This window comes from Neopelma chrysocephalum, unplaced genomic scaffold (genome assembly GCF_003984885.1).
Source record: "Neopelma chrysocephalum unplaced genomic scaffold, ASM398488v2 Primary Assembly neopelma1_23, whole genome shotgun sequence".
Lineage (NCBI taxonomy): Eukaryota > Metazoa > Chordata > Aves > Passeriformes > Pipridae > Neopelma > Neopelma chrysocephalum.
This window is the reverse complement of record NW_020897691.1, coordinates 17,976,434-18,001,427: the sequence shown is the minus strand read 5'-3', so window position 1 is coordinate 18,001,427 and position 24,994 is coordinate 17,976,434. Positions and strand designations below refer to the sequence as shown.

Here is a 24,994-nt window from a genome sequence, read left to right as displayed (position 1 = left end):
AGAGCTCATGTTGTTTTATGACCCTGAAATGTCAACTCAATTGCAAATTTAAAAACAATAGTTTTATCACTTTGCCAGTCATAGGGCAAATCTTAATAATCTTAGTGATATTTGATCCTTGACCAGGCTTGAGACAAGTAAGTCACAGATGCAGAGAAAACCAGAAGCCCACAGAGTAATTTAAAAAAATGAAAATCACAGCCATGGTAAGACAAACTAAAGCCCGGCTCAATCCCTACTATCCACTGCAATCTATATTACCCTTAGGGAATATTTCTAGATTAAGCTGCCTACTAGCAGCATCTTCTTTTATTGAATGCCCAGTGTATTACTGGCATTATATAAACAGATAAACCTTATGGATGGGAGAGTATTGTGAGTGTTGTGCAGATATTTCCCTTTACAGTTGTTAAGTATTACATTCTGATACAACTTAAAAATTGTCCCCTAATTCAGAACTCTATGAGTGTAGTGCACTTAGTTAAGGCAAATTTTTTTACTTTCACCAACAAAAATGATACTCTCACTAAATAAAAAATACCAAGGGAGGGGGAAAGATCAATAACAAGACCATAAACATGAGGGCACAAAAGTGTCAGCATGAGTAATTACACTATTTAAAAAAAAAAAAGTCCTTTTAATTATTTATAATAATTTAGCTTTTCAGGTGCTATTTGTGCTTTGTGATAATGAAAGAGCATAATAACACTTAGCACCATTTAACATTTTTCCATATAGGAAGTATTTTATAGCTACAGTATGCCAAACGGGGACCAGAGTTACACAGATTAATAGCTACACTGAAATCACTATTGTCAGGTGACAATGATATATTTTGTCAGTGAAAACGAACCTCAAACATGCAGCCCTGTAACTGTTCCACCATCAGTTTCTGGCTTTAGCCAGTTACTTATCTGAAAATGTGAACATCTTTAAGCAAATATTTTCTCCTGGAGATCTGACAAAGATGTGGTATATACACAAAGTATTTTAGTTCCAATAAAATATTCCTGTTGGTTTAAAACCACAATTAAAAAAAAAAATTAAATTATGGTAACAGGTTCTTTTTTCAAACAAGATGCCTTGCAGTCAGTTGGTAAAGCTTGAAAGCTGATAATTGCTTAACAAGCTTTGTATTCCAAACAAAAGTATCTTAATAGTTCAAATTTCTCTTCTTTCTGCTGTCATAAGTATAATGATCACACAAGTTAATTATAGAACATTAACATTGCCAAATGTCTCACACTAAAATGGTGACATAGTTCTATCAGAAATCACCAAAAAAATACACTAATTATTGGCGCCACTACCACGTTTAACCGTGATCGCTCTATATCTATGGGCAGTCAAGATTTGCACCATCTGGCCTAAAAGAACACTCTGCAGAGGAAGCACAGCTATGCCAACATCAGCTCCAGATTGTAGACTCAGTCTTTCCATAATAGGCTGGTTTCTTGAACTAGAATGAGAGGTGAATGTCTTATTTTTACAGCACTGCATTAAATGTTTCCTTCTAAAAGCTATTTTACTAACATTGGGGTGCTTCACAAACGAAACTAATTCAGCATACGGTTAACGCATATAAACATGCCTCCTACATCTGAAGAGATATAGTCTTTAGGAGCATTTTCAAGTGACTAATATCAAAACATCATCAATTGAAGATGACATTTTGGCAGGTAAGCATCCAAACTCTTCACAGAACCTGCAGAACACATATATAACTCTCATTTTTACACTCAATGAAGATGCACAGAGCCTTTTGAATTATGGTGATGCAATTTAAATGATTTAATTAGATTAATATGTTCTTGCCCTTGGCCGCTCTCTCACTGTAAAGTAGGAATTTCCTCTGAGCAGGCACAGCACACAAGCCAAGCTGCGACTGCTCTTCCCAGATCCAAGAAATGTGGTCTTACTTCCCATTCCTGGGAGACAACAGAAGGGTCCGCTAAATTCTTTTGACAAGCTTCCTTTCTTCACTAAGTCTAAATCCATCCTAAGAGTACAAGGAAAACAGGAGCAGTTGTTACTATGACACAGAGTTTAAAACACTAATAAGAGCTATTGAAAAGTATGCATGTTTCTACTACCTTCTGATTTACTTTTCAAATCTAAACCAGAAGTCCACTTCTTCTGCCAATGCGGTTTTTCTTTTTTAATTAAGAGACTTTAAAGTCTGAATCACTCTCTTTCTGGGGAAGACATGGAAGAAAAAGAGAGGACAGACTACTACCAACCCAAATTTATCTCAAACCATAAATTTTGTAATGGTTGGTTTCTCTAAAACTGGATACCAATTTAAAAAAAATACTATTTTTTAATTACAGTAAAAAATTGTTTTTACAGCCTTTCCTCTATTGTGTTTAAATATTGAGAGTAACAAAGTTGAATTTAACTTACTAAGCTTCCAAAAAGCAGTTAAGAACTGAAAACAAACAGCAAGACCAGTTTTCCTGCATTTGATTTTTATTAATGATTCAGAGAAATTTGGGTTTTTACGTATATGAGAAAGTCGCTGACTTAAGTGAGCAACAAACTTCCGCAACTGAATTCAGTGGAGGCCCAATTAATATAAAGAGACATTTGTCTTCTCTTTCCTAACTGGAGATAAGAAGTTCCCTTCTAAATTACATCCTAGAGACATTTGACTAAAACTATTTTCCCCCAGGCAAAAAAGTAAACATCTATAAACATTTTATACTAACACTGTAAAGCAAAAAAACAGACTGAGCACTATTAATGTGCACCTCTTTTTTTTTTTTTTCTTCATTGCATTTATAAGAAACAGGCAGTGATGCAAGCCACAAGGCTGGGATCTAATCAGACACAGTAAGGCCCTGTCTAGACAGGCAAAAGTTATTACAATCAGTTAGCGTGGTTGAAGAACTCCATTAAGATGCAGGCCAGCAAGAAAGAAACCACATTAGCAAATGGCACAGAACCACCAGGCGACAAGGCAGCCAAGGAGTGTTCTGGCACCTTCAAAATCGAGATTCTCTTTGACTCACTGGCAAGCTGGCGTGTCACAGCAGAGCTCCTTCACCAACATCGAGTTTGACAGACTATGGACATGTGGGCAGTGGGTGACTGCATAACCCCACAGTGCTCTGACCCAGTCACAGCATCGCTCAGCAAAAAGGAGTTCACAGGTGAGCAAAGGGGAGCTGGAATGCTATTCCATGATGCTGTACCCAGGCACAGTCAGACTCAGTCCCAACAGCAAGGCACCAAGTGCCCACAACAGAAGAAACACTGTTTACTCACCAGGTGAGGGTGTTATTCTCATCCCTCATCCCTCGGATTGATATCACTGGTGTTTACAGAGAAACACACTTCCCTGATATTTGTGATATAAGCACACAGATGCTAGACATAAGAAACCTATACTAAAGAAGAAAGAAAAAAAACGACTAAACAAACCATAAAGAAAAGAAAATTTAAAAATTAGTGATCAGAATTGCATATAAAGCAAAGTAAAATTGCTTCCATTGCTGCCATCTTACCCCTTGATCAAAATTTTTAAGGCTTCTCAATAACACCTATTTGCTTTGCCAACTACATATCACAGCATATTTATTACTCTTAGTTTATTACTCTTTCTCAAATAATTTAGTTTAAAATATAGAAAAAAATACACAATTCTAAAGAGACAAAGGAGGCAGTGAGATCATCCAGGAAATTTTTATCTTGACACCTATAGACAGTAGGAACACTTCTAAATTTAGACATCCCAGCACTAAATCATGGTCCAGAACAAATAAAAACAAAGCCCAGAAAAGTGCTCATATTTTAATTACTATCAACAATAAATGCTATTTTCAGCTATGCTATCCCAAGCAATGAACTACAAGCCTTGAAACTGCTATTAAAGCCCTCTCAAACTATTTGCTGAAGACAAGCAAGCATATACTTACAATACGACACATACGCTTTTGGGATGGGAGAGGAAGTTATAAACTATCCACAATTCACCAGGGAAAATCTTTCTTCTTTGAATCAAGAACATGCTTCATAATAAATTCCTTTGCTATTGTATTATATAATGTCATTGGTAGCATTTGTCCAAACTTTTCCAGTGCATTACTTTGTGTCACTGCAAGTTACTTTATAGAAGGGGGAAAAAATCCCACAGAGAATTTGAGAGTATACACAGAAACTGCTCCAACTTTTTCTAACAATTATGATTATATTATTAAATTTTCAGAAGCAATGCACTTCACTTTGGCACCATCAGAACGGTACCTTTGGCTCTAAATGGTACGGCAACCCTACCAATCGATAAGGGTGTTCAACAGCACCATGAAGGATGCTTATTATTGTGCCTACGCACAATCAAACACAAGGCTGGAGTTAAATTTGTCACTGCAAATGCAAGTAGACAGTGCAAGAAGCTCACCTGTGCAATTAGGGGGCAGGGCACTCACATGACCTCTGTAGGCATCTCACTGAAGGCAATTCAGTGAGGTCTTCAGCAGTGCTCGATGGTGATATCATTAGCTGAGCATGGAAGAGCTAAGATGTGGCTAACAAAACGCAGGTTTTGGAAGCATATCTGCTACTAAAAAAAAAAACACTGGTCTTTCAACCAACTCTTGGTCAGCTGTACCATGACTCAAGAAGAAGAATGTCCAAATCCTATAAAACAATACCATCAAGGCCAGCATACAAATACAACATAGAATCATAGAATGGTTTGGGTTGGAAGAGACCTTAAAGGTCATCTACTTCCATCCCCCATACTGTGGGCATGCAGCCTACCTCTCTTCTCCAGGTAAAAAGTAACAACCAATTATCACCTGCAGCAACAGTTATTACTTACAGATAGAATCAGTAGGGATCTAAGTTGTGACAGGGGGTGATCCCCAGGACCTGAACACCACATGAATACCTTCTGCCAGCTTCTCAAGGGACTGCAATAAGAGGAATGGAAGAAGCAACTGCACTATCAACTCAACACCATCTAAAACTACACTGCTACTGAAAGGGGGAGGTCTCATAGCACCCATCATCTCTGGCCATTGATGGCCACCTCCTGTCTTCAGATGATGCTATTACAAGTGCTGAAATGAAAGCAGTTCAGTCAGCATACTGATAGTTTTTTTTCCAGTTGTGAGCACTAACTTTCAGCCTGATCAGTGATCTGATCCGACTCACATCCAGTAGAGCCAGCGCAAGTGACATGCAGGAATTGTGTAACCAGGAACAGAAAGGACAGATTACCCATCTTCTGCTGCAGCAAAGACTTTGTTGTCTTATGCTGGGATCCAGTTTCTACTTTTCCATCAGCTCCAGGACCGAAAAACACACACACAGCTTATTTCATCTGGTTAAACAGCACCTATTCCTGTCAAAAGCCAATGTGATAATTACTACAAGTGTCATAACTGACTGTAAAACTTCTCGCTCGCCCTATGCATCAAATGCTAGACAGACACTGCAAAGAGCAGCAAAATCCAGTAAGAGCTTACAAACTCACACACTTTTTATGAAACGCTGCATGTTGTGCTGTGCTACCTACAGAGTTTATTATTTTCCAAAGCAATAATTATGCAAACACTTGGGCACTTGCTTAATTTTTCTGTTGCTAACTACTCCATTACATTTAATGGATTAATTAGCAAAAGCTCATTTTTATCCAGGGAGGAAAAGCTCCCAAGGATACATACTGGACAGGATCCTTGGGGAAAGCAGGGAGGGGGAAAAGCACCTGGGAGCACCTACAGTCACATTGCAGCTCCAAAAGCAGTTTTGGCTGCAATAACAAGTTTTGCCAACTTAAAAAAAGCTACCCTGCCTTCTCTCCACACCCTCTTCCCTTCTCTCTTACCCCCCAGTGAACCAGATCATGGAATTGATCCAGATTAAAATTACATTTGTTTTTGCTCAGTGTCTAGATCCAGATCACCACAGGGCAGCATAAGCATTTGTGCTGTTATGAACAGGGATAAGAGGCAGAGGTAGGCAGGGGCTGCCAGGGCAACCCGAGGTTATTGCAGTTTAAACCACACAAAGTACAATCATAGTCCAACTCTGTAGTTTCAGCCCTGCTATACTCATCTGACACTAACATCAGAGCGATAAGGGTGGTCCTCCCCTTCTTCCCCGCATCTCCTGCCCTCTCTCCACAGCAGTAGGGCTCAGCATCCCTCCCAGACACTCCTCTGAGAAGGCAAAGCTACAAAAAAATCTTGCAAAAAAAACCCTCTGGGGCTAGATTAGGTTTCTGCTGCATTGGTTCCTGGAACTGGCTTTCCACAGGGTTGGATGAACTGGCATAAAGGAGAGGGTCCGATGGGTCCACAGCAGAGCATCCAGAGCAAAATGTCTATATTTCTCTCAACAACAGAGAGCAAGCCTCTCCAGGACCAATTGATGCCTCCCACAGAGACCAGCCACAGAAGTAAATCCATTTGTGGGATTTTATGTCTCACTCATGCCAAAATCATAGAAGTACAGTATTGTAAGTTTAGTTAGATAAAAAAAGGTCATACAAAGTACTGGTTTCCTTTCACATTCTTTGCATATACAAAGATCCCAATGGTTCCAGTGGGATTTTCTTGTATAGCTTTACTGAAAGCTGATTAAAGAAAATGACCATTAATCCCACTGGTAACTTAAAACAAAACATCAAATTAATTTCAGTGGGAGTTCTGGATGCATACAAAACCGGTATGGTACCATCAGATTCATACACACGGCTCTCTTGGTAAATGACAAGAGCTCTGCAGACATGCAAAAAGGCAAAATTTACTCCACATTATTAAAATTCAGTACAAAAATCACCAAACCATTTGCACCAGGCTTAAAACTATTTCCACAAACCCGACCTTCTGAAATTGTCGTTGTTCACTACACTGTTTCCCTTTTCACCTCTTTCACTTTCAAAGCTCTCCCGCCGCAATCATCTTTAAACCAAGACCCACGCCAGCAAACCTTTTCATTTTGCTAATATTCTGACCTGCATTTTCCCAAGCTACTGTGCTCAGCGTTGCGCGGCCAACCCTTGAGGGAGCGGGGTTCCCCCGTAAGCGCCCACTGAAGTGCCGGGCACAGGCACAAGCATGTACCAGCTGCCGGACTCCCTGCAGGGGCACCCGAGTGCCCCGTGTGCCACCGATGGCCAGCGCCCGCGGACACGGCGCAGGGAGCGCTCCCGGAGCCGGGGACACTCATGGACGGAGACCCCGCGCTGCCGCTCCCACCGAGCTGCCTCAGCCCTACGCGGGGCGCGGACCGTGCGCGGCCGCGGCTCTCGGCTCTTTGTTCGGCGACGCCAGAGGCCGGAGCGGCCGCGCCCCGCGGAGCCGGGCAGGACGCGGCTCAGCCCCGGGGGCGCCGGCGGGGCGGCAGGAGCCCGCGGAGCCGGGAGGCAGCCGGACCCCTTCCCGCGGCCGCGCAGCCGTCCGCTCCCGGCCGCAGAGATGCACAGCGGAGTACAGGTCTCACCACAGACAGACAGACAGACACGCGGTAGCTCCTGCCAGCCCGCCGCCCATCCTCTCCCCCTTACCTGTCCGCGGGTGCGGAGCAACCCCGAGGACTTAGTCTCCGCGGCGCGCCCAGCTCCCAGCGGAGAAGTTTCTACCCCTACTTCGCTCCTTGCAGCCACAGCGACGCTTTCCTCGCCCGCCCACTCCCTCCGCTCCTCCCTCCCTCCCTCCGTCCCTCCCGTCAGGATGGGGGCGGCGGTCCGGAGTGCGGTCCGACGCCGCCCCGCGGCTCCTCCAGGCCGGGCCGGCACCGCGGGACGCCCGCGTGTCCTGGCCGAGCGGTGGGGGCTGCGGTGCGGGACGGCCCGCCCAGCGGTCAGGCTGCGGGACTGGGGGACGTGCCCATCCCGGTGGTGCCCTGGGAAGGGCTGGGCGTGCTCACCTATACCTGCTGGCCCCAGCAAGGGCAAGTGAAGGGTGCAGGATGCAGGCGTTGCCACCCCACCCTCCTCTGTTTGCCCGAGCAAGCCCTCCTGTCTTTTAGTCTTCGTTTATTTACAAACTTAACTGCGAGTTACTTAGCCGGTTAACACAACAGCGGGAGAAATTAAACCCAGGAGAAACCTCACACCTCTTGGGTTTTTCCACACACAGGTTTTTAATGGAAGAGAAACGACCTGGGATAGCTCTTCTAAAACGGGTTACACAGCGGAACGAACTCCAAAGGGAACAGCTCCGGCAGCACAGTTCGTGCAGATACTTAGGAAAGCTGGGACAGGCTCCTGCCTCTTCTCAGCGGAGGTATGAGGGCAGAGAGAAACAGACACACCATCTGCAATTGCCTGCTCTGTTCGATTCTCCTAATGCGCTTATTACCATTATTGCAACGTGCAAGCACAGCTCTGATCCGTGTTACATAATTAACCTTTGTTGTGTTGGTAGCTCTGTCACTCTACACAGGGCAATTGTGAACATGGGGAGAAGGACTTGATGTTGGAATTAGCCAGTTGTTGTTTTCCTCCCCTGACAATTTTTGCTTGGTTTCTCTCCAAAAAAACAAGATCAAAAAAGTTCTTTGCCATAGAGAGCAGCATAGTGAATGTTGTGGTAGGCCTTTGTTCCTCAGCTAGTCTGTGCCACAGACAGCCCTTAAAGTTTCCTCTACTCTCCAGGCAGGCTACACCCTGTCTTCAGAGAGGCCCAGTGCATCAGAGTAGCAAAACTGGGTGGAAGTCAATATCTACAGGAGGTTGAAGTGGAAAGCAGAGGACATATGTTCATGGTAGACTCAGCTTCTTAGACAACACACTATGTTGGAGTTTTCTGCTGGGTTCCTGCCTGCAGGTTTTTTTCTGTAATCTAGTGAAAGACGGAGTCATCAGAAGAGACTTTTCTTGCCAACAAGCGCTTTCTGTCAGAAAACACTACCTGCCCACTGTAGGACACCTAAGTGTGTGTCAGTGAGGGTTCCTGACAGCACTCCTGCCCCACAGACTAACTTAGCCAATTGTGATTATGACATTTCAATGAAGAAATCTGTACTATGACTATGAACTCTTTAAATATAAAGTACTAAATTGTTGTAAGACTACTATGAGGGGCATCTCCTACTGGTATAGTTTCCCCTACTGATCTTGCAGAGAGCATTTAAGCTAGATGTACTGTCTAGAGAACTAGAAATATACCTCATCATTACTGATGGAAGGAAGCAGAGGAACATTGCAAAATTATTATATTATGAGAATTTTTTATTATGTGAGGGTGAAAAAGAGAAGTATCAGTCAAGCATCAGTCAAAAAACAGGCTCTTTCATTGTGTTTAAGGTAATCATTCAGAAATAAGTAGACTTTCCACACAGGGTGGAAAGAGTCTGCTGAAGGTTATGCAGAGGGGCCATCTGTACCATATTTTAGTTTAACCAATGTCCTCATGGACAGAGGTCTCTGTTGCATAATTGGTGCATTTAATTTGGGGTTGGGGTGTTTATCCTGTTCCAGACCACCTTCTCCCCCCTGTGGATAGTTTTTCTTCTTTATACACCTGCAATTAGAATATCGCTTTGACTTTGTGCAACACCCCTCAAAAAAGGCTCTAGGGACAGACTTTCAACTGGTGACCATGGTGCTGGATCTATGTGCTGAGCAGGAGACGGAGCAGAACAAGTCCATGGAGAGCTGTTGGAAACAATCAGTGGCAGTACTGCTAATATGACATATGAAAAAGTCATACAAAAAGTCATATGGAAGCTCTTAAAAACTATTTGTTCTTCAACAGCTACCTCTCAAACTTTCAGGATTTGCCAGGATTGTGTTCCCAATTTATTTTTCACAGACCTCAGAGCTAACTACTTACTTTTAAAAAGAAATAGAAGCTTGAATGGTCTTATATTCAAATAACCTCTGAAACTAGGAATTTAAAGAACAAACTGAATATCATTAAAAATACTGATATCTGTGGCATTGGTAGCATTGCAGCAGTGGTGATGAGGCATTATTGCCCCTCTGAACCATACACCTTTGTTTTGCTCAATAGATTATGCTTATAGTAAATTCATATTAGTGGTAAATGCAGTTTGTAGTGTACTTCAGAGATGAAAATCTTTATGTTTACAAACACTGAACCACTTGCCCATCAAAAAAGATATTTTCTGTTGTACCAGAAAATATCATCTCCTGTCATGAATATTTAAGGTAGCATCACTGTCAAATGCTCTCAATACTGTAAATTTACTCTTAAGGCCACCATTAAAATTCCTGAGAATGTCACAAAATATGTCCCTTGCAGACTCATATATTACAATGTTTTGTGGTCTCAGATCCAGCCTTTACCTCATGACTCACTCAAGCAAAACGTCTATTGAAGTAAATGGGAATTCGGCAGAAAAAAAAGATGGAGATGGGCCAAAATCAGAAGAGGGATGGAAATACTCTGGTCTATCAAGGCAGTTGAATTCTTTATGTGGATCCAAAGTTTGCTGTTCACAGCTTAATTCTCAAGTGAGATTACTGAAGGACTTCCGATGGGACTTCAGCCATCGTGTCCTGGCTAAGTAGGCTTTAGTGAACACCATCTGTGATTGCTCCTCATGCACACCAGCTTCGCAAGGTACACAATAGAGTGTTATTTTTGTAAGAATATTCAGTTCCCCCTTTTTGCCCTGTATCGGTTGGTTTGCCCTCTCAAGGAATCATTGCGTTAGAAGTTTCTTCAATCTTAACCACTTTTATCCTCCTCCCTTTGGTTTGCTGCGGAACAGCATGTCTGACTGACTCAGTGCTTGCATGGATTTCCTCTCAGTGGTTGGTGTTCCTGCTTGTCCTCAATGTGTCTCTCTCTCTCCCTTTTAAGTAGTGAAATCCTTTATCTGTCCCCTCCTGACCTCCCTGTATGTCTGGCTTCTGGGCATCTGCTTTACTTTTGTTCTCTGCTCTCCAGCAGCCGTCCGTGTTCCATCCGGCTGCAGTGACTGGTCATCATTGGGTCTGCCTCTGCCTGTGACCCTCAGTGCTTCTGGAACCCCCGTATCCCCAGCACAAGTGGTACAGACTCTGGAGCTGCCTATTCCCTAAATTTCAACTCATAAAATCTGATGTTCTGCCAGTCAGGAGCCTGGGACCCCTTAAATATTTGGGATCTTTCTATCCTTTCTGCTCTTGTTGTCCATGCAGTATGGAATCACACAAACAATTTCTAGCTCTGTTATTGGAAAATTATATACGTGATGCAAACCATCAGGTGGCAAATATTCTACATCCTCTTCAAATGCACTTTCTTTCAACATATTTAATGAAACACAGTCTCTAAGAGTGTAATTAAGACAGAACACATTTTCACCGAGGGTAAATTAGTAAAGGTAAATTAGGAGTATGAAAATGTTTCTCTTCTACTCTCTGCATGCACACACATGCACAATACACTCAAACACACTTGGAGAAAAATGCCCATCTCCAATACATCATCAAAACAGTGTTTTGGCTTCTGTGCCCCCTCTACTGGCTGGCCTTTATGTATCTGTATTAACAAAGCCACTTTAAAAAGTTGTATTGAAATTATTGATGGTGCTGGCACCTTAGCAAAATTGGTCAGCTAATAAAACTACTGCAAAGAATAAGAATCTTTACCAATCCTGCAGAACAGTAACTCACACTTATTTGCTCTGAACATATATTCAGACTCAAAGTATTTTTAAAATATTAAGATAAGAGATGTCAAAAGCTGACGGAGTAGAGTAAAAATGCCTAAGAAAAGGAGCATCTTCAAAACACAGATGTGTGTAGGTGGGATCTTACATTAATTTTTTTGTAATTTCACACTTTTTGATGCAAAGACTTCCTCCTTTTGTGTTTTTCCCCATTAAAAACAAATTACGAAGACTGATTTATCATTCTGCATACTATATAGATCCAAATATACACATTTGTCAATATTTTGAGTTTATGCATTGAAACTTTTAAGGGAAGATGTAATTTCAAAAATAAATTATAAAAAAATCCAGAAAAATAAAATTAAATATTTGATACAAGCAAAAGTACATACAGAGGGAAACAGACAAAGGCATAAAACTTAGATAGCAGTTCCATTAGAGCTATGCTCAGCATCTGGAAAACCTGGACTGAAACCTGCACTGGTCTCATTGACATCAGTGTGACTGGTCTTTTCCAGCCAGAAGTTTTCAGCAGGAAGGCAAAGCTATTCAAAGCATGTCCAAACCCCTGAGGACTCACCAGTTCCAGTTCAGGTGTGAAAAAGGACCAGAGCAGAACTAGCTGTGGGGCTGAGAGGCCTAGAGAGTAACAGGAGTTACTCTAAAGAGTTTGAGCTGGAACATTTGAGAGAAAAAAGTAGATTGTCCCACTCCCTAAGGAGTTTTTATTAATTATTAAAAGAGAAAATATTTATTGTTCAAACAGCTGAAGTACAGTTTAATTCAAGATGTTACGAGTCAAGAACTAAAGGTATCGTTCTTAAAAAATATATATAAAAATCGATAGCTGTTCTGCAGCTTTATAATTTTAAAAACAGCAGAAAAAGTTGCCTCAAAGGGAAAATGAGCAAGCTCCCTAAACCCCTCTTGCTCATGACCCCCACACAAGACTTACCGCAGACAAGGCTTGTGGCCATGGCATTATTCTCAGGGAATACTTTGCACATGACTAGGTACCCAGGACTATATCACTGCAAGACAAAGCCACTTCTTTGCATTGACAGTGCAAATGAAAGCAATGACATTGTGCTCTTTAAAATAAGCAATACACGGGCTAATTTCTGCTGAACTTCAAGTCTCTTGTAGTTCCTGCAAGCACATCACCTCCTCCCTTGCACTCACCCTGCCATGTACACAGCTCAGCTCACCACCAGCCTGGCATTATTTTAGAGCCCCTTGCTGTTAATTCGTGCAAACAATGCTAGAACAAAAATGTTTTCTCTATTCTTTAAGCCATTGTACCAGCCAAGACAGTCAGGGAGCAGTGCATAGCAATGCATGTGTGGAGTCTCTCAGGGACCCCCCTGCATGACCACTTCCAAGTCCATGTGCCCGACCTCAGGTAGGAGAGGCTCACCAATCCTGCCAGGTCCTTCTCTTCTCAAAACCCCATCGTCTGCACAGAAAATGCCCTGGCCAAAGTCTTCAACAAAAGAGCTCTCCAAGGCCCATCTGGGATGGTAGTATTTTTCCAGTGCAATAAATCACGCTCAGAAGCCCTTGTCTGAAGCCTGTAAAGCCAATGCAGTTATATGTTGAATTGTCACATTCATCTTAAGTCCAAAAAGGAACACCTTTTCAAAAATGACTGTTGTGTGAGGGCATCCTCTGGTGAAGCCTCTTTGCCCTGTTAGACACCATCAGAGAGGGAAGATAAGGAAATGGCAACCTCTGGAAAACACAAGGTCATCTCTCATTTCATAGTTTCCGAAAGCTCTACTTAAAAGCTCCCTGTGTGAGAGGCAAAGCTGGGTCTGTCAGCTCACTCAAGATGCTAATTTCCCTTTGAGATACCAATGATACCAAAACTTTGAGTTTTAGCACATTCGGAGAACACTGATGGGGAGATGACGGGTGAGAGTCCATATCAAAGTCTTTCTCAAGCTTTTATCATGTTTGGACATTAACATTTTTCCAGTCAGAAATGGCAGAGCTGCCAGGACTGCTGACCCAACTCCTCTCTTTTAACGAGCTGGCACTGATACCATCACTGGTACAAAAGATACTACAGTCACATCATATCTTATCTGTCAGGGCAGGGTGTTTACAGACTCTTCACTTGACTTATTGTATTAGCACATGCCAGCCTACAAGACAGCTCCAAAAAGGGACTGTGCTCTCCGCCACTTCATTTAGGTGTCAGCATTTAACTTCTGTGCTCATTTAGGTCTTTTCTTCTTCTCCTTCCATTGATTCCTGTTGTTATATTGGATGTATATAAATCCAGTTCCCCTGTGAATTTATTAGTCCATTACTGCTAGGAAAAAGAAAAAGATAATCTCCCCTTCTCCATTTCTACCAGCAGACATGACTCCAGATAGAAGAAAGGGGCCAATTAATTATACAGAAACAGGATTTTTTTTACACATTAACTTTATAAAACAAACACGCGTTTAAAGGAACTTTGTAAAGGTGCTTTCTCCCTTGCAATTTCAGAGCTGTATTTATTATTTGTAAAGAAAGCATATAAGCAATGTTATATGACTAATTTTTCTTTTCAGTTCTCAATAGGTGCCAAAGCATGTTTAACATATTAGTTTTAAATGCATAATCCATGCTTTCTTGAATGTATCTTTCTTCATATAGACATGGCTTTGTAAACTGACTAGAACATCATCTCACTTCTTCATACAATCAACACTATCTGACCAAGATTTTTTGCATGAACTTTGAGGCACAGTAAGAAAAGTGTAACACTATCGCTCATTTCCATGGTTTTCATCCCCGATTCCTGTCTGTCCCAACATTTACAGCCACGACAGAGCCAGGCAGCTGTGACTTGGTTTTTACATTAATTCACTGCTAGCTCAAAAAAAGGGTGTGTTCTAATTAGGTTCCAGATTTTAATAGACCAAAGCATGTGCCTACGTGTTGTCCTGAACCAAGATGTCATCTGGAGTCCAGCCCTAAACTGCCAACACACACAGAGTTTCTTTGGAGGCCTCTTATCCAAGCACTGTCTCTGAACCTTATTAGCATGTGAAATGCAAAAAGTAGGAAAAGTGTTGAACAAACTCTGAGCGCTCGTACATGCAATGTAGAGGGCTGTGTGCATCTTAAAATCTAATAGTTGCTTAGAAAAGTAAAAAAACCCAAAACCAAGCATCTAAAACACTCTGGCCAGATACAGGCATGAGTTGTGAGATATAAGACTGCATATTTTAGAGGACTTCTAGATGTGCTGCATGTCCTGGCCTAACCTACAACACACGACTGAACTTCTTCCTGGAACAGGAAAATTATGCTATTGCTCTTTTCTATGTACTGTAGCATTTGGACTCACAGAGCTGCCCAGTGGTGACTTATTTCTTCTGTTTGCCATCAGTTGCTCCAGAAGAGTGCTTGAGCAGAGAAAAGGGTCAGCATTATGTGCCTGTGAGGCAGGCTGGTAACCTTTTACATAATGAGCCTGTACCACTGAATCCCAGACCACAAATTTCTGCAGCAGGCAGATTTTTCATAATTAAATCCTGATGAGGAACACAGACTTTAAAAGCATTGTGCCAGTCTGTACTGTTGCTTTGCACACAATCATGGAGCATAACAATAAGGGTCTGGTTGTGTGTGACCCACAGCTCTGACTTTTACTGATTTACACCAGGCAGTCCAGAGTTCAGACAGACACCCAATTTTCCTCATCCTCTATTTTGGATGTCATTTTAGTCCTTTTGAGGGCTGGCAAAGGACAGATTGGCTGGTTTAATTTTTTCCTTTCCTTCTTAGGGGTTTTGTAGGGGTTTTCATCACCATGAAATCTGAGTACCTATTTCCTTTTTGATTTTCAGAGGCAAAGAGGGACATGTGGATAATTCTAGTGGAAAGTTTGATGGAGTCCTTGTCAGCACAAGGAATTCCTAGAGAAATGAGCTGGTGGGAGACAAGGACTGACACTGGGTTTAAAGAGGAGTGTTTGGTAGGAAACTAGGGACAAGCTGGAAGCCACAGCCAATGATGTAATTAAAGCACATCCTGAGCAGCAGCAGTGGATTGTACTTATGACCGCCAATGAAGGCCCTGTGAACATGGAAGAGATGACACTTCATGGCACTGACCACTTGTATGAGGTGACTTGTGAGCCTATTGCACACTAGTCTCTGTGTGAAGGGGGTAGTTTTACTTGGAATGACTCACAACCCACTAATTGCACCTTCAGCGTCTGTGCCACGAGGAGGAGTTGGTGTGAGAGCAGTCCCCAAGAATTTAAGAGGGAAGGTGCTGCTTGGTCATTAGACAAAGGTCTTTGATAGGCAACTGCATTTTATCTTCCCTTTACATTCATTGAGCTTAATTTACCAGGTTTTTGTCTCATTTGCTGTTCTAATCACTCATTACTTCATTCCTCTGTCAATTCGAAACCTTTGAATAACCAGGTTACAGGCATTCATTATCAGTTAGTATTTACTTCCTTCTTGACTAAGTGTTGTATTCTAGATTTAATTTTTTTCCTGGTCTTTCCCTTCTCACATATTCACAGACAGCAAACATATTGCTCCTCAGAGAGAAAGATGTTAAAGAATTTTCTTTGGGAGAAGTGAATTTTTCTCCACTTCCTGAAAAGATCAACATTGCTATGAAGGCACAGATTGCTTGTCCTCCTGGTGTGGTAGGAATGAGCATTGCTACTGCACCTTTGACATTCCAGCAGAACTACCCCAAGGCTGAGCGAGCTTTTCACGCTACTTTGAGGCCTTGCCGGTGAGAAGGCAAGGCCACTGCTGCTACACTCCTCCCAGGGCTCAGTGAACATCAAACACACCCAGAGGGACATTAGGTAAGTACAGTGTGTGGCCAGAGAGAGGAGTCTGGACAGTATGAATGAGAGGAGAACTTGGCCTCCTTTTTGTTTCTTTTTGGAAGCAGAGAGGAAAAATGGGCTGTGGTAAGATGAAGACCAGTAAAAAAAATTCTGGATTTAGCAGGACTGGAATGTGCTGGTGTTCCTCGTGGGCCAGGGCTGACCAGCACACATTCCTTGTCTTTCTCTTAACCACAAGTCAGCTGAGCATGTTAATTTGAAATTGAGGCATTTGAAGTCAGTATTAATTAGAGCACGGCATCATATCCCTTGGACTGCATGGAAGTTGATGTGACAATAGACCTAGGTCTTATTTCTTGGCACTAAACACTCTTTGGTGCTATTATATTATGGTACCCAATAACAATGAACCCATAGCAACAACAGCATAAACTCCAGATCTGTTAACTACAAAGCACAACCAAGAATTATCTCTTTAACATTTTTAAATTGCTTTCAGCCTGGTTTATAAAGAAACAAGACTTAAGTGAATTGATATCTATCTACCCATCCATCAGCTTTCCTTATCATCCGTGCTGCTACTTGCAATGGATTGCATTTGAACTTTTTAATCAATTTCAAACAAATGTAGTGAAACATATCTCAAAACTGCCCACATTTAGTGTAAATCTGTTAAGGAGGTGGAGAAGTGGCCACATTAATGCTGCTTGTGATAGAAAGGTAGTCATCTTTTTTTTCTTTTGTTCGCTCTGAAGGGATTTAGGAGAAGCAGTTGGCCAATTAGCACTAATGCAGGTGGCTGCCTGAACAGCAATTTCTGCATGGCTTCTGAAAAAGCCCCAAAACACAGTGGTTTTTGCTCAGTTTCGGGGATAAGTAAAGGTAGAAGACCTATGAAGGGTCTGGAGGTAGTGGAGAATTGGCCTGAGGGAGCGGTTGGTGATTATGGGGATGTGGATGAGATGGGGATGCAGAATGAGCTCTCATGCTGTTTTTGGAAGTAGAATTGAATGTAGGAAAATATGATGCAAGTTTATAGGGAGTGTACAACAGAGACCCAGAAAATAACCCACTAGAACAGACAATTTCTCTCGTCCAGCTGCTTCAGATTCATTCCCTTGTGGAATTCCACCAAAATCCTCCTTGCTATGCACTACAGCTTCATCGCTGCAGCTAGTAACTGCAGTTGCTGAAAAAGAAAAACTGTCAAGATTTGGCTGCATATTTACTTTTCCATCTTATATGTGCTTTGGAAGCTCTTGAAAAGCACCAATCTTAAATATTATATGTTGGTTTGAGTTCAAAACCCAGGAGCAGTTTAGGCCCTTTTGGTTTTTTGCCTTTTTTTTCCCCCCTACTCTCTCAGACTCATTTAGTGAAAATAAACTATCTGACAAATGAGTGTATGCTGCTTACTTTGCAATAAAAGCTAGGCTTTCCTTCTGTTCAGTTCTCAAGATGATTGTTAATAATTACATACACATATAAATATTAATATATATACATAAAAACATTCAGATAGGTTGGGTATTGGTTTGGGTTTTTTCCAAGAATGCCTCTCCATGTGTCTCTGAATGGTTTCAGGAGGAGCTAGCTGGTTTGCACACACTTTCCATACATAAGCCAACTTTGGTTTGACACGAGACAGCTTGCAGCAACAACTGAAACACCAAGTGTGCCAGTGCTAGCCCCCTCAAGGGTACAGTCTCTGAACCGAGAACAGCAAAGGCTGATGAGTTTTGTCTCCAGAAGGACCCCAGACACAGCCTCTGAGTATTTATGGAGATAAAACACAAATAGTAGGACAAGTAGGAAACAAATACACAACACCTCTACCTATTTCTGCCTACTGGGAGCCTTTGCTTTTTCTCACTGTGGGAGGGGACCCTGTGCTATTAGAGGCATTTTTAAAGACCATGAAGTCTAATTATGCTTCCTGTGCATTAATTTTAGAGGCGTGCATATTTCTAGGGGGAACATTTCCCAGAGATAGCCAGCCTTTTAAGACTGTATTAAGAAAATCTAATGCTTTATGCACAGAACACAAGTAGCCTGAAGCATATTTCATTATCTGATCCTTTTGCAAACATTGAATAAGCAGTTGTCACAAGTTACTAGTGGAACACAATCCACCTAAGTGATTGGGATTTTTCCAAGCCTCAAAAGATGGTGTGGCAAAGCATTATCTAAGCTCCAGACTACCTCCAAAAAAAGACCTCCAAGATTTGTGTGTGATTTGTGGTCAGTAGATTTCTGAGAAAGGGTTTTATATGTAAATAACAAGGAGGGCCCTTCCCAAATGTGTAATTTACCTCCATAACGGATATTAAAAAAATCATTTCTATATATGATGGGACAGAGATGGAGCTAACTCAGAAATGATGTGAAGAGAAACTGATATCTAGCATTACTGACCTTGTGGGGTTGGAAACAGTTCCTTTATTTGTCCAAGAAATATACTGTAAAGCCTACCAGAAAGATGTAAAAAAACTGACTTTAATGAAAAACTAATAAAAAATTTTCTTTGCTTAGCTAGATTTTTTTTTCTGTTGTTCTGGTATGCACATGTTGGTTCAGTAGCATGATTATTTTTTGACAATTCTCATTATTTGTAGACCCCATGAGGGTAGAACAATTAAAAAATAATAATCTGTGGATTTCCAATGAATTTCTGCATGGTGACAAAGAAATGCGTAGGCCTGATTTTGTGTGTACCAGATATGTTTCTGATTCTCTCACTTTGTAAAACTGCATAAAGTGTCTAAAGTCTTTTTACTTTTTGTAATTCTGACCTTAAATAGGTTGAAAGGAAGTTATGATTCTCCCTTGCCTACTGAATTTCCCCTGAGCTGACTTGCAATATTGCTGCCCTTCCTTTGGCTCGGTGCATCCTTGATATATAGTCTTTCTTCAGCACAAGGAAATGTCATGCACAAATGCCTTTAATGCAAAAGGACGGGGTATAAGTGTGTGAAATACATACATGTGAGGATGCAACTCTGCCTAGCTTTGCTGAAGATTTAATGCACTCTTTTTGGTTATTCTGCAACAGCAGAATAGTTCCACCCACGAGGAAACCTTCTTCACAATAGTCCTGCTATCCAATATCCAATATACAAATTTAACTGCAAAATAAACAGCACCGTACACAGGTAAGTAACCTTTGACTAGCCAACTTACTGCAACCAAAATATTTCCCTAACTTTGTTTCTTTATGGTCTGTCCCTTCTTTCTTTTTTCTATGTTTTGTTGTCTCTCCTGAAATGTCATGACAGCAAACAGCCCACAAAAAATTATTGCCTTCTCTTCAAACACTCAGAAAACTTCTTTCGCCACAATAATTAGTTTGAATTGGAAGACTAATCATAGGAAGTTGTGCCTAGAGCAGTAGCACCATGAAAGGGCTATATAGAAATGCAAGTGTAAGTGAAATGTGACTCACAGTCACCCTTAGACTTTTTCTGCAAATGTGCCAACACAATGCCCTTTTTATACGTTAGTGATGGTGAATTTAGCTGCTTAAGTACAAGAATAATCTAGCCTAAAGCTAAAGCCACATACATGCATCTTGTTAGGTTATATGGCCCCATAGTTTGGCTTATTCACCTAAGGTCTGCTTGCCTTGCTCTGAGTAGACACCAAGATCTGCAGTGTACAGCAATGATGTCCTAAAATCTACAGTGGACCTGAAGTCTTAGGCCATGGAAAGAAGAACTGAGATTCAGGAGATGTGTTCTGTCATGGCACAATCTCTCTGACTGTATCTATACGGCTAAGTTAAACAGTAGCAGGAAACACTCAACTGCAGTTGATTGCTGGGACTTGAGCTTTACTTTATTAGACCTCTAGAACCATGATTAGCACAGTTTTGCCTCCCAAACTGTCTCTGGGCACATGTAGGGTAGGCCAAGTACCATTCCCCACAGGCAGTTCAGGTGCAGCCACACTGATTTGGAAGGCAGAAGAATTTAAGACTAAGGACATGGTTGGCTTCATCCAGGAAGTGGTCCTGGGTATTAATTTACTGGTATAGCTGTAGCCCATGCCTCCCTGAGTCAGTGAACATACATACCACAGATGAAGAGTAAAAACATGGTGAGATTCATGTTTCCTACCTACCTTACAGTGAATTTGGGAGCATAATCTAAGTGCTCTGAAATTTTCTATAAGGAACTAATGAGCAATGATTTGTTCTCAAACCTATTTCACATACATATATTATAGAATAGATGTTCCTAAGTAAAAGCCTTAAAGGGACTGACATATGCTGCTGCTTAACTAAGCTTTCTGTGAATGCTTATTTCCTGACAAAAATCAAGCCATTTACAGGCCGGCATGCTCAGTTACTCGCTTATCTTACATTCGGGTGAGTTCTTCTTTTTTTTTTTTTCTACCATGCAAGAACTGTGCATAACAAAGGTTAGACATAATTTTAAAAATTGAAGGGAATCATACTAAGTTACACATATCAGCAGTCTCCATCTCCCAGCAAAGCAAAAAGCAGTGGTTTTGGAAGCACTGAATAGTAACAGAAGTGAATTCTGCAGAGCGCTCTTATCTAGAGAGATGGGAAGTTGAGAGGAAGGATGTTCTTGGATCACATATTATGCTGCACCCAGGAAAATACAGATAATAATAGTTATCCTGATGTTTGTAAGGGCTCTGCAGCCCTAAGATGGGCTATGACAAAGAAGAGAGAGCAAGGAAAAACTATTGAATGGAGCAATCAGATATTACAGGGGTGGGTATTAAAGAAATTCCTATTAGAAATGCCAAAAAGTTCTCTAATCTTTTGTCAGCATATTTTTTTTAACAGATGAGACCACTGTAGTAATTTATATTTTGTCTTTGTTTATCATGGCATCTGCCAATCCCCCCTTTTGCATGTGTTGCTCAGTTACTCCTGTATTCAAACTGTCACAGAAGACTTCAGGGATGACCTCAGGCTCATTGCAGGTGTTGAAAGGCTTAGAGCTCAAATACATTTGTATTTAAAAATAATTCAGTTAAAATCTGGAGTCTGAACACAACTTTACTGTCGGAGAGAGGCAAAGGGAACTGTCATCAGAAACATACACAATTTGTCTGATTCAATGGGATTAATGTATGGCTTCACTCCCTTGCCCCCATTGCAAATTGGTTTTATATCCAAACCAACCTGGATAGGAAGGTAGCACACTGATAGATGAGCAAAGAAACTACATAAGCCAGGTGGGTGGGAAATGATCTGACTATTTCCTCCTCATTCTTCCAGCTCAGTGTCTGCATGGGGCAGCCTGGAGGAATTTAGGAAACCAGGACAAACTCTGGACTAGCTTTGCAAATCTAGACATTTCTTATCCTCAGGTGCTTTGGAGGACCCTAATGAAAAAAACAACTGGTAGTAGCTTGCAAGATTCTCTGCTCTTACGAAGTACCACATGGCATATCCTTTGCATTCTTTTGCATCTTCTCTCCCTCTCACTCTGAGCAGCTGTTTCTTTACAAGGAAACAACAGAATGGACACTACAGAAGCACCTTCTTTCAAACACTTTGTGAAGTGCTTGTATCTGGCTGAGAGGTAAATGGATCCAGAGATGAGGGGAGACATTGCTCTAAATTGCCACCATCCCAGTAACTGCCACCAGCCTGTAGGAACAAGCCATCGGTTTGTCTTGTAACCTGTGCTTCCTATAGAGACCCAACAGAGACAGACTAGGACCTGCTATAACACAACTAATGCACAATACCATGACCATGTCTTTCTGTTCCTTGATGTAGAAATAACCATGCTTCAAAGTGCAGTCTGGCTCTACTTTTCATCAAGGTTGTACTTGGGAGCACTGCTATTAGTGCAGCAGGGCCTTGGAGCTTTCTCTTCCATTCTCTGGAAGATGAAGACCCTGCATCTTCATGCTGTCACACTGGTTTTAGTCTGGTGGAGCTCATCAGTGCTCAGTAAAATTGCACCAGCATAAAACTGGCATAATGGCGCAGAGAATCAGGCCTGCAGGCTGCAATTTGTTCTGACATAATAGGATAAAACTATTTGTCTTATATGTACTTTCAAGTGATAGCGCTGATGAAATGTGTCAGAATAAAGGCCTGGAAAGTGGAGTCCTTTTTCTGTCCATTAATCAGGCACAGAATGGATGGGAAAGCAAAAGCTTCACCAGCCAGGCTACGTGCTGCTCTCCCAATATGTCTGCACCGAGACCCGGGTGTGCCCTCTCCCATGTGACAGGGTAGTTTTGTTTCCTTGTCCATTTATTTCATGGCATCTCTGTGGAGATCGCCATGGGGGACACCAGTCAATGTCAATGTCAGTTGTGATGCTGTTTTATTGTGCTCTGAAAATGTACCCTAGAAGTGGATCGGCAGCCCTCACCCCACAATAACAATCGGATAACCTACTTCCTCTCCTTACTGACCTACTTATTTGCACACTGGTGACCTAGATATGGAAGGCCTCGTATCTTGCTAAGGTCTCTGGGTCCTTCCACCATAAATGAGGTAGGATGTTATGTGTATGCACATTTCACCAGCATGAATTTGGTGCTAAAGAACCACCCACTGGGAGAGAAAAATCACGGTAAGGAGAGTAGCAATCAAATAAAGGAAAACATTATTTTTGCCACTTCTTATGGTTTTAGACAGGGATCATTTGCAGCAACAGAAAGGCTAGGATGAAAAGAGTAGTTATGGATTAGCAAATGGTAAAGTCAAGGGAATGTGAGAAAGAGAAATTGTTATGATTCTGCAGTTCGCTGATACAGTTTTTACTAAGTACAATCATGTAAAGTCTGAAGACCATTTGTTGTTCACAACTCAAGTTTTCAACACACGTAAATTATGAGGAAAAGTCTATACAGTGCAGTTACAGACCAGACATACAACTATTTTAACCAAGAATTATCTATTATCTGAAACAATTATCTTTTTCTGTTATATATTGCATTGCTAAAAATTCTGCAGTTATTGACATTACTGTTGTTTGGTGGGATGCATCCTCAGAAAGTGGAAATTAATGCTCCTGCATCAGTCTGGATCACTGGGACAGTCTAGTTGTTGCTGTAGGATATGCAAGAAATTAGACCCCTTCACAGACACTGACCTTGCAGTCTTTGATGTGAGAATAATGATTAATTCTGTACTCATTGTATTTTTATCAGGAGCAGATCCAAATCAGGATTCACAGTGTCAGAACTACAGATGAAAACTGAGGTCTCCAAACCTCTCGAAGTCTCATGGCAGGAGAAAAAAAAGAGTTTCTGAGCTTTACACAGACTCATTTTACATGCTGTGAGAAGCAGATGTCTACCCTCACCTACCTGCCTTCCAGCCCATCATTGTCAAGGATTTTTTGTAGCTCATGATATGTAAGAAACTGGTACTGCCAAAGCATCATACCTGGTGGCCCAGATACCTGTATCAGGGCCCTCTGGAGAAACCCTTCACACTCAACTAGCAAGGGGCTAGCACTGGGTTTGTGGTGAGACAATTTCACTATGCAGTCAGTGGACTTCTCACCTTGCACTTGCTACATGCAGTTTTTTTACTACTTATCTCTCTTGATTTTGGAACGCACTTTAAATCCATGTTCTCAGTAACAACATTTAATACAGAATCTGGAAGCCAGTAAACATCAAGCTGGCCAGAATGTTCTCAGGTCCTTCTGACATTGTCTGTTCTCATAGATGTCACTGGTGTGATGTTCACACACTGTACTTTGTCTTGGCTGTTTATATCTGCTGAGCAAGAGCTAATGTGATCCCTTCGAGCTGTCTGCCCTGGGACACACACAGTTATCCATGGTCCTCATCACCCTTTTGGGTTGAAGGTGGAAGAAAGCAAAAATGAACACCGCCTTTTGTTGCCTCATATGGCTCTAGAGCCAAATCCAAAGCCAAATCATACATTTTCCCCCAAACAGTAACATTTGCTTTTGACAAAATTCTGCTCTACTGACTTGCTTTTCTTGACAAGTACAGCTGTATTCTTCTGAATTTTCATCTTCTTCTTTCATTTTCAAAATGACCTGGTTGTTACAGCTTCTCACCATGCTGCAGCACTGTAACAGTGAATGGGAGAGGAAGAGATTGGTGAGAGGTCTGTCTACCTGCTTTGCTGTAAACCATCACTCTGAATACACTGTAAAGTATTTTCCCAATTTTACACTACTCCACCTTATTTTCTTTATCTATTTGTACCAACAGTGACCCATTCACAGACTTTGAATGTGTAGCCAGGGGAAAATGAGTTTTGCAAAAGCCATTTTTCCAAAGGCACTTGTGTGTGCCTGCAATTTGATGTATGACTTTGTGAAAGCTGTCACAGAGGTATTCCACATGCACCAGCACTGATGGATCAGCATACTGGCATGATGACACAAATACAGTATTTCATCATTGTCAGCACCTTTTGACTCTACATTTTAAAGCTGGACAATTACAAGCTCTGATTTTCCATTAGCCTCTCACATACCCCTTGCCTGTGCTAGAACAGACTTAGAGGTATGAGTCATACACCAAAAGTCCAAAATTTTGCTTACAAAATGGCTAATGGGGTAGCTCTGCATAACATAGTGACATGCTTTAGGATTACATGCAAGGAAAGAACTT

The 24,994-nt window shown here is 41.6% G+C and overlaps 1 protein-coding gene across 5 annotated transcripts in view; it reads right to left on the bottom strand.

Moving 5' to 3' along the window:
* Positions 1 to 24,363, bottom strand: part of TIAM2 (T cell lymphoma invasion and metastasis 2) — a 195,245-nt gene extending 170,882 nt beyond the window's left edge. For 4 of the 5 annotated variants that reach the window (XM_027688771.1, XM_027688752.1, XM_027688822.1 and 1 more), the window contains exon 1: positions 7,514 to 7,613. The gene's annotated coding sequence lies outside the window, so the exon portion shown is untranslated. Of the gene's footprint in view, positions 1 to 7,513; positions 7,614 to 24,342 lie in introns of those variants that run through there. The other variant, XM_027688776.1, reaches the window with a different exon arrangement.
* Between the last annotated feature and the right edge of the window lie 631 nt (positions 24,364 to 24,994).